The sequence below is a fragment of the Mytilus galloprovincialis genome, chromosome 4, assembly GCF_965363235.1.
Source record: "Mytilus galloprovincialis chromosome 4, xbMytGall1.hap1.1, whole genome shotgun sequence".
NCBI lineage: Eukaryota > Metazoa > Mollusca > Bivalvia > Mytilida > Mytilidae > Mytilus > Mytilus galloprovincialis.
This window is the reverse complement of record NC_134841.1, coordinates 98,436,482-98,446,616: the sequence shown is the minus strand read 5'-3', so window position 1 is coordinate 98,446,616 and position 10,135 is coordinate 98,436,482. Positions and strand designations below refer to the sequence as shown.

General features: G+C 32.0%; 2 long non-coding RNA genes across 2 annotated transcripts; both read right to left on the bottom strand.

The window, feature by feature from the left end:
• Positions 1-496: 496 nt before the first annotated feature.
• On the bottom strand, positions 497-1,745 carry LOC143070877 (uncharacterized). The gene is made up of 3 exons (XR_012976752.1): positions 1,673-1,745; positions 920-988; positions 497-566 (listed from the first exon to the last, which is right to left on the bottom strand). It is a non-coding gene; the product is annotated as an uncharacterized LOC143070877 (long non-coding RNA).
• A 2,522-nt stretch (positions 1,746-4,267) lies between these two features.
• On the bottom strand, positions 4,268-5,075 carry LOC143070876 (uncharacterized). The gene is made up of 3 exons (XR_012976751.1): positions 5,003-5,075; positions 4,691-4,759; positions 4,268-4,337 (listed from the first exon to the last, which is right to left on the bottom strand). It is a non-coding gene; the product is annotated as an uncharacterized LOC143070876 (long non-coding RNA).
• Between the last annotated feature and the right edge of the window lie 5,060 nt (positions 5,076-10,135).

The following is a 10,135-nucleotide window of genomic DNA, read 5'->3' as shown; positions in this document are numbered from 1 at the left end:
TTGAGGAAAAAAACTAATTCCATTGCCTATCAAATATAAACATAAACTTAAGCAAACTGTAATGTACTTACATGTGGCCAGTCCTATACTGATGAGTCTTCATTCTTCATCTGTCGAGGAGGGCAACATATACTAGATGCTGTATCTGTAACAAAAACTATCAATTAATATCACCTTTAAATAGAGGCTATTTGCTGTTTCAAGTTTTCAGAATTTAATCTTTGAATTAGCGTGTCAACGTTACATTCAAACCTAAAGCTTGCTCTTTACAAAGGACTGCTTTTAACATTTGTTTATTTGAGAGTCACTGATGAGTCTTTTGAAGACGAAACATGTGTCTGGCGTAAATATTAAATTTTAATTCAGGTATCTATGATGAGTTTATTTACAAGTCCCATTTTAACATGAAGCATCTTTTTGTCAAATTGTTCACGAAAAAAACTAATTCCATTGCCTATCAAATATAAACATCAACTTAAGCAAACTGTAATGTACTTACATGTGGCCAGTCCTATACTCATGAGTCTTCATCTGTCGAGGAGGGCAACATATACTAGATGCTGTATCTGTAACAAAAACTATCAATTAATATCACCTTTAAATAGAGGCTATTTGCTGTTTCAAGTTTTCAGAGTTAATCTTTGAATTAGCGTGTCAACATTACATTAAAACCTAAAGCTTGCTCTTTGCAGAGGACTGCTTTTAACATTTTTTTATTGGAGAGTCACTGATGAGTCTTTTGTAGACAAAACATGCGTCTGGCGTAAATATTAAATTTTAATTGAAGTATCTATGATGAGTTTATCTACAAGTCCCATTTTAACATGAAGCATCTTTTTGTCAAATTGTTGAGGAAAAAAACTAATTCCATTGCCTATCAAATATAAACATAAACTTAAGCAAACTGTAATGTACTTACATGTGGCTAGTCCTATACTCATATGAGTCTTCATCTGTCGAGGAGGGCAACATATACTAGATGCTGTATCTGTAACAAAAACTATCAATTAATATCACCTTTAAATAGAGGCTATTTGCTGTTTCAAGTTTTCAGAATTTAATCTTTGAATTAGCGTGTCAATGTTACATTAAAACCTAAAGTTTATGATGAGTTTATTTACAAGTCCCATTTTAACATGAAGCATCTTTTTGTCAAATTGTTGAGGAAAAAAACTAATTCCATTGCCTATCAAATATAAACATAAACTTAAGCAAACTGTAATGTACTTACATGTGGCCAGTCCTATACTGATGAGTCTTCATTCTTCATCTGTCGAGGAGGGCAACATATACTAGATGCTGTATCTGTAACAAAAACTATCAATTAATATCACCTTTAAATAGAGGCTATTTGCTGTTTCAAGTTTTCAGAATTTAATCTTTGAATTAGCGTGTCAACGTTACATTAAAACCTAAAGCTTGCTCTTTGCAGAGGACTGCTTTTAACATTTTTTGATTTGAGCGTCACTGATGAGTCTTTTGTAGACGAAACATGCGTCTGGCGTAAATATTAAATTTTATATTATATTTTAATTCAGGTATCTATGATGAGTTTAATTTACAAGTCCCATTTTAACATGAAGCATCTTTTTGTCAAATTGTTGAGGAAAAAAACTAATTCCATTGCCTATCAAATATAAACATAAACTTAAGCAAACTGTAATGTACTTACATGTGGCCAGTCCTATACTCATATGAGTCTTCATCTGCCGAGGAGGGCAACATATACTAGATGCTGTATCTGTAACAAAAACTATCAATTAATATCACCTTTAAATAGAGGCTATTTGCTGTTTCAAGTTTTCAGAATTTAATCTTTGAATTAGCGTGTCAACGTTACATTAAAACCTAAAGCTTGCTCTTTGCAGAGGACTGCTTTTAACATTTTTTGATTTGAGCGTCACTGATGAGTCTTTTGTAGACGAAACATGCGTCTGGCGTAAATATTAAATTTTATATTATATTTTAATTCAGGTATCTATGATGAGTTTAATTTACAAGTCCCATTTTAACATGAAGCATCTTTTTGTCAAATTGTTGAGGAAAAAAACTAATTCCATTGCCTATCAAATATAAACATAAACTTAAGCAAACTGTAATGTACTTACATGTGGCCAGTCCTATACTGATGAGTCTTCATTCTTCATCTGTCGAGGAGGGCAACATATACTAGATGCTGTATCTGTAACAAAAACTATCAATTAATATCACCTTTAAATAGAGGCTATTTGCTGTTTCAAGTTTTCAGAATTTAATCTTTGAATTAGCGTGTCAACGTTACATTAAAACCTAAAGCTTGCTCTTTGCAGAGGACTGCTTTTAACATTTTTTGATTTGAGCGTCACTGATGAGTCTTTTGTAGACGAAACATGCGTCTGGAGTAAATATTAAATTCTAATTCAGGTATCTATGATGAGTTTATTTACAAGTCCCATTTTAACATGAAGCATCTTTTTGTCAAATTGTTGAGGAAAAAAACTAATTCCATTGCCTATCAAATATAAACATAAACTTAAGCAAACTGTAATGTACTTACATGTGGCCAGTCCTATACTGATGAGTCTTCATTCTTCATCTGTCGAGGAGGGCAACATATACTAGATGCTGTATCTGTAACAAAAACTATCAATTAATATCACCTTTAAATAGAGGCTATTTGCTGTTTCAAGTTTTCAGAATTTAATCTTTGAATTAGCGTGTCAACGTTACATTAAAACCTAAAGCTTGCTCTTTGCAGAGGACTGCTTTTAACATTTTTTGATTTGAGCGTCACTGATGAGTCTTTTGTAGACGAAACATGCGTCTGGCGTAAATATTAAATTTTATATTATATTTTAATTCAGGTATCTATGATGAGTTTAATTTACAAGTCCCATTTTAACATGAAGCATCTTTTTGTCAAATTGTTGAGGAAAAAAACTAATTCCATTGCCTATCAAATATAAACATAAACTTAAGCAAACTGTAATGTACTTACATGTGGCCAGTCCTATACTCATATGAGTCTTCATCTGCCGAGGAGGGCAACATATACTAGATGCTGTATCTGTAACAAAAACTATCAATTAATATCACCTTTAAATAGAGGCTATTTGCTGTTTCAAGTTTTCAGAATTTAATCTTTGAATTAGCGTGTCAACGTTACATTAAAACCTAAAGCTTGCTCTTTGCAGAGGACTGCTTTTAACATTTTTTGATTTGAGCGTCACTGATGAGTCTTTTGTAGACGAAACATGCGTCTGGCGTAAATATTAAATTTTATATTATATTTTAATTCAGGTATCTATGATGAGTTTAATTTACAAGTCCCATTTTAACATGAAGCATCTTTTTGTCAAATTGTTGAGGAAAAAAACTAATTCCATTGCCTATCAAATATAAACATAAACTTAAGCAAACTGTAATGTACTTACATGTGGCCAGTCCTATACTGATGAGTCTTCATTCTTCATCTGTCGAGGAGGGCAACATATACTAGATGCTGTATCTGTAACAAAAACTATCAATTAATATCACCTTTAAATAGAGGCTATTTGCTGTTTCAAGTTTTCAGAATTTAATCTTTGAATTAGCGTGTCAACGTTACATTAAAACCTAAAGCTTGCTCTTTGCAGAGGACTGCTTTTAACATTTTTTTATTTGAGCGTCACTGATGAGTCTTTTGTAGACGAAACATGCGTCTGGAGTAAATATTAAATTCTAATTCAGGTATCTATGATGAGTTTAATTAACAAGTCCCATTTTAACATGAAGCATCTTTTTGTCAAATTGTTGAGGAAAAAAACTAATTCCATTGCCTATCAAATATAAACATAAACTTAAGCAAACTGTAATGTACTTACATGTGGCCAGTCCTATACTGATGAGTCTTCATTCTTCATCTGTCGAGGAGGGCAACATATACTAGATGCTGTATCTGTAACAAAAACTATCAATTAATATCACCTTTAAATAGAGGCTATTTGCTGTTTCAAGTTTTCAGAATTTAATCTTTGAATTAGCGTGTCAACGTTACATTCAAACCTAAAGCTTGCTCTTTACAAAGGACTGCTTTTAACATTTGTTTATTTGAGAGTCACTGATGAGTCTTTTGAAGACGAAACATGTGTCTGGCGTAAATATTAAATTTTAATTCAGGTATCTATGATGAGTTTATTTACAAGTCCCATTTTAACATGAAGCATCTTTTTGTCAAATTGTTCACGAAAAAAACTAATTCCATTGCCTATCAAATATAAACATCAACTTAAGCAAACTGTAATGTACTTACATGTGGCCAGTCCTATACTCATGAGTCTTCATCTGTCGAGGAGGGCAACATATACTAGATGCTGTATCTGTAACAAAAACTATCAATTAATATCACCTTTAAATAGAGGCTATTTGCTGTTTCAAGTTTTCAGAGTTAATCTTTGAATTAGCGTGTCAACATTACATTAAAACCTAAAGCTTGCTCTTTGCAGAGGACTGCTTTTAACATTTTTTTATTGGAGAGTCACTGATGAGTCTTTTGTAGACAAAACATGCGTCTGGCGTAAATATTAAATTTTAATTGAAGTATCTATGATGAGTTTATCTACAAGTCCCATTTTAACATGAAGCATCTTTTTGTCAAATTGTTGAGGAAAAAAACTAATTCCATTGCCTATCAAATATAAACATAAACTTAAGCAAACTGTAATGTACTTACATGTGGCTAGTCCTATACTCATATGAGTCTTCATCTGTCGAGGAGGGCAACATATACTAGATGCTGTATCTGTAACAAAAACTATCAATTAATATCACCTTTAAATAGAGGCTATTTGCTGTTTCAAGTTTTCAGAATTTAATCTTTGAATTAGCGTGTCAATGTTACATTAAAACCTAAAGTTTATGATGAGTTTATTTACAAGTCCCATTTTAACATGAAGCATCTTTTTGTCAAATTGTTGAGGAAAAAAACTAATTCCATTGCCTATCAAATATAAACATAAACTTAAGCAAACTGTAATGTACTTACATGTGGCCAGTCCTATACTCATATGAGTCTTCATCTGCCGAGGAGGGCAACATATACTAGATGCTGTATCTGTAACAAAAACTATCAATTAATATCACCTTTAAATAGAGGCTATTTGCTGTTTCAAGTTTTCAGAATTTAATCTTTGAATTAGCGTGTCAACGTTACATTAAAACCTAAAGCTTGCTCTTTGCAGAGGACTGCTTTTAACATTTTTTGATTTGAGCGTCACTGATGAGTCTTTTGTAGACGAAACATGCGTCTGGAGTAAATATTAAATTCTAATTCAGGTATCTATGATGAGTTTAATTAACAAGTCCCATTTTAACATGAAGCATCTTTTTGTCAAATTGTTGAGGAAAAAAACTAATTCCATTGCCTATCAAATATAAACATAAACTTAAGCAAACTGTAATGTACTTACATGTGGCCAGTCCTATACTGATGAGTCTTCATTCTTCATCTGTCGAGGAGGGCAACATATACTAGATGCTGTATCTGTAACAAAAACTATCAATTAATATCACCTTTAAATAGAGGCTATTTGCTGTTTCAAGTTTTTAGAATTTAATCTTTGAATTAGCGTGTCAACGTTACATTAAAACCTAAAGCTTGCTCTTTGCAGAGGACTGCTTTTAACATTTTTTGATTTGAGCGTCCCTGATGAGTCTTTTGAAGACGAAACATGCGTCTGGCGTAAATATTAAATTTTATATTATATTTTAATTCAGGTATCTATGATGAGTTTAATTTACAAGTCCCATTTTAAGATGAAGCATCTTTTTGTCAAATTGTTGAGGAAAAAAACTAATTCCATTGCCTATCAAATATAAACATAAACTTAAGCAAACTGTAATGTACTTACATGTGGCCAGTCCTATACTGATGAGTCTTCATTCTTCATCTGTCGAGGAGGGCAACATATACTAGATGCTGTATCTGTAACAAAAACTATCAATTAATATCACCTTTAAATAGAGGCTATTTGCTGTTTCAAGTTTTCAGAATTTAATCTTTGAATTAGCGTGTCAACGTTACATTAAAACCTAAAGCTTGCTCTTTGCAGAGGACTGCTTTTAACATTTTTTGATTTGAGCGTCACTGATGAGTCTTTTGTAGACGAAACATGCGTCTGGCGTAAATATTAAATTTTATATTATATTTTAATTCAGGTATCTATGATGAGTTTAATTTACAAGTCCCATTTTAACATGAAGCATCTTTTTGTCAAATTGTTGAGGAAAAAAACTAATTCCATTGCCTATCAAATATAAACATAAACTTAAGCAAACTGTAATGTACTTACATGTGGCCAGTCCTATACTGATGAGTCTTCATTCTTCATCTGTCGAGGAGGGCAACATATACTAGATGCTGTATCTGTAACAAAAACTATCAATTAATATCACCTTTAAATAGAGGCTATTTGCTGTTTCAAGTTTTCAGAATTTAATCTTTGAATTAGCGTGTCAACGTTACATTAAAACCTAAAGCTTGCTCTTTGCAGAGGACTGCTTTTAACATTTTTTGATTTGAGCGTCACTGATGAGTCTTTTGTAGACGAAACATGCGTCTGGAGTAAATATTAAATTCTAATTCAGGTATCTATGATGAGTTTATTTACAAGTCCCATTTTAACATGAAGCATCTTTTTGTCAAATTGTTGAGGAAAAAAACTAATTCCATTGCCTATCAAATATAAACATAAACTTAAGCAAACTGTAATGTACTTACATGTGGCCAGTCCTATACTGATGAGTCTTCATTCTTCATCTGTCGAGGAGGGCAACATATACTAGATGCTGTATCTGTAACAAAAACTATCAATTAATATCACCTTTAAATAGAGGCTATTTGCTGTTTCAAGTTTTCAGAATTTAATCTTTGAATTAGCGTGTCAACGTTACATTAAAACCTAAAGCTTGCTCTTTGCAGAGGACTGCTTTTAACATTTTTTGATTTGAGCGTCACTGATGAGTCTTTTGTAGACGAAACATGCGTCTGGCGTAAATATTAAATTTTATATTATATTTTAATTCAGGTATCTATGATGAGTTTAATTTACAAGTCCCATTTTAACATGAAGCATCTTTTTGTCAAATTGTTGAGGAAAAAAACTAATTCCATTGCCTATCAAATATAAACATAAACTTAAGCAAACTGTAATGTACTTACATGTGGCCAGTCCTATACTGATGAGTCTTCATTCTTCATCTGTCGAGGAGGGCAACATATACTAGATGCTGTATCTGTAACAAAAACTATCAATTAATATCACCTTTAAATAGAGGCTATTTGCTGTTTCAAGTTTTCAGAGTTAATCTTTGAATTAGCGTGTCAACATTACATTAAAACCTAAAGCTTGCTCTTTGCAGAGGACTGCTTTTAACATTTTTTTATTGGAGAGTCACTGATGAGTCTTTTGTAGACAAAACATGCGTCTGGCGTAAATATTAAATTTTAATTGAAGTATCTATGATGAGTTTATCTACAAGTCCCATTTTAACATGAAGCATCTTTTTGTCAAATTGTTGAGGAAAAAAACTAATTCCATTGCCTATCAAATATAAACATAAACTTAAGCAAACTGTAATGTACTTACATGTGGCTAGTCCTATACTCATATGAGTCTTCATCTGTCGAGGAGGGCAACATATACTAGATGCTGTATCTGTAACAAAAACTATCAATTAATATCACCTTTAAATAGAGGCTATTTGCTGTTTCAAGTTTTCAGAATTTAATCTTTGAATTAGCGTGTCAATGTTACATTAAAACCTAAAGTTTATGATGAGTTTATTTACAAGTCCCATTTTAACATGAAGCATCTTTTTGTCAAATTGTTGAGGAAAAAAACTAATTCCATTGCCTATCAAATATAAACATAAACTTAAGCAAACTGTAATGTACTTACATGTGGCCAGTCCTATACTCATATGAGTCTTCATCTGCCGAGGAGGGCAACATATACTAGATGCTGTATCTGTAACAAAAACTATCAATTAATATCACCTTTAAATAGAGGCTATTTGCTGTTTCAAGTTTTCAGAATTTAATCTTTGAATTAGCGTGTCAACGTTACATTAAAACCTAAAGCTTGCTCTTTGCAGAGGACTGCTTTTAACATTTTTTGATTTGAGCGTCACTGATGAGTCTTTTGTAGACGAAACATGCGTCTGGAGTAAATATTAAATTCTAATTCAGGTATCTATGATGAGTTTAATTAACAAGTCCCATTTTAACATGAAGCATCTTTTTGTCAAATTGTTGAGGAAAAAAACTAATTCCATTGCCTATCAAATATAAACATAAACTTAAGCAAACTGTAATGTACTTACATGTGGCCAGTCCTATACTGATGAGTCTTCATTCTTCATCTGTCGAGGAGGGCAACATATACTAGATGCTGTATCTGTAACAAAAACTATCAATTAATATCACCTTTAAATAGAGGCTATTTGCTGTTTCAAGTTTTTAGAATTTAATCTTTGAATTAGCGTGTCAACGTTACATTAAAACCTAAAGCTTGCTCTTTGCAGAGGACTGCTTTTAACATTTTTTGATTTGAGCGTCCCTGATGAGTCTTTTGAAGACGAAACATGCGTCTGGCGTAAATATTAAATTTTATATTATATTTTAATTCAGGTATCTATGATGAGTTTAATTTACAAGTCCCATTTTAAGATGAAGCATCTTTTTGTCAAATTGTTGAGGAAAAAAACTAATTCCATTGCCTATCAAATATAAACATAAACTTAAGCAAACTGTAATGTACTTACATGTGGCCAGTCCTATACTGATGAGTCTTCATTCTTCATCTGTCGAGGAGGGCAACATATACTAGATGCTGTATCTGTAACAAAAACTATCAATTAATATCACCTTTAAATAGAGGCTATTTGCTGTTTCAAGTTTTCAGAATTTAATCTTTGAATTAGCGTGTCAACGTTACATTAAAACCTAAAGCTTGCTCTTTGCAGAGGACTGCTTTTAACATTTTTTGATTTGAGCGTCACTGATGAGTCTTTTGTAGACGAAACATGCGTCTGGCGTAAATATTAAATTTTATATTATATTTTAATTCAGGTATCTATGATGAGTTTAATTTACAAGTCCCATTTTAACATGAAGCATCTTTTTGTCAAATTGTTGAGGAAAAAAACTAATTCCATTGCCTATCAAATATAAACATAAACTTAAGCAAACTGTAATGTACTTACATGTGGCCAGTCCTATACTGATGAGTCTTCATTCTTCATCTGTCGAGGAGGGCAACATATACTAGATGCTGTATCTGTAACAAAAACTATCAATTAATATCACCTTTAAATAGAGGCTATTTGCTGTTTCAAGTTTTCAGAATTTAATCTTTGAATTAGCGTGTCAACGTTACATTAAAACCTAAAGCTTGCTCTTTGCAGAGGACTGCTTTTAACATTTTTTGATTTGAGCGTCACTGATGAGTCTTTTGTAGACGAAACATGCGTCTGGAGTAAATATTAAATTCTAATTCAGGTATCTATGATGAGTTTATTTACAAGTCCCATTTTAACATGAAGCATCTTTTTGTCAAATTGTTGAGGAAAAAAACTAATTCCATTGCCTATCAAATATAAACATAAACTTAAGCAAACTGTAATGTACTTACATGTGGCCAGTCCTATACTGATGAGTCTTCATTCTTCATCTGTCGAGGAGGGCAACATATACTAGATGCTGTATCTGTAACAAAAACTATCAATTAATATCACCTTTAAATAGAGGCTATTTGCTGTTTCAAGTTTTCAGAATTTAATCTTTGAATTAGCGTGTCAACGTTACATTAAAACCTAAAGCTTGCTCTTTGCAGAGGACTGCTTTTAACATTTTTTGATTTGAGCGTCACTGATGAGTCTTTTGTAGACGAAACATGCGTCTGGCGTAAATATTAAATTTTATATTATATTTTAATTCAGGTATCTATGATGAGTTTAATTTACAAGTCCCATTTTAACATGAAGCATCTTTTTGTCAAATTGTTGAGGAAAAAAACTAATTCCATTGCCTATCAAATATAAACATAAACTTAAGCAAACTGTAATGTACTTACATGTGGCCAGTCCTATACTCATATGAGTCGTCATCTGTCGAGGA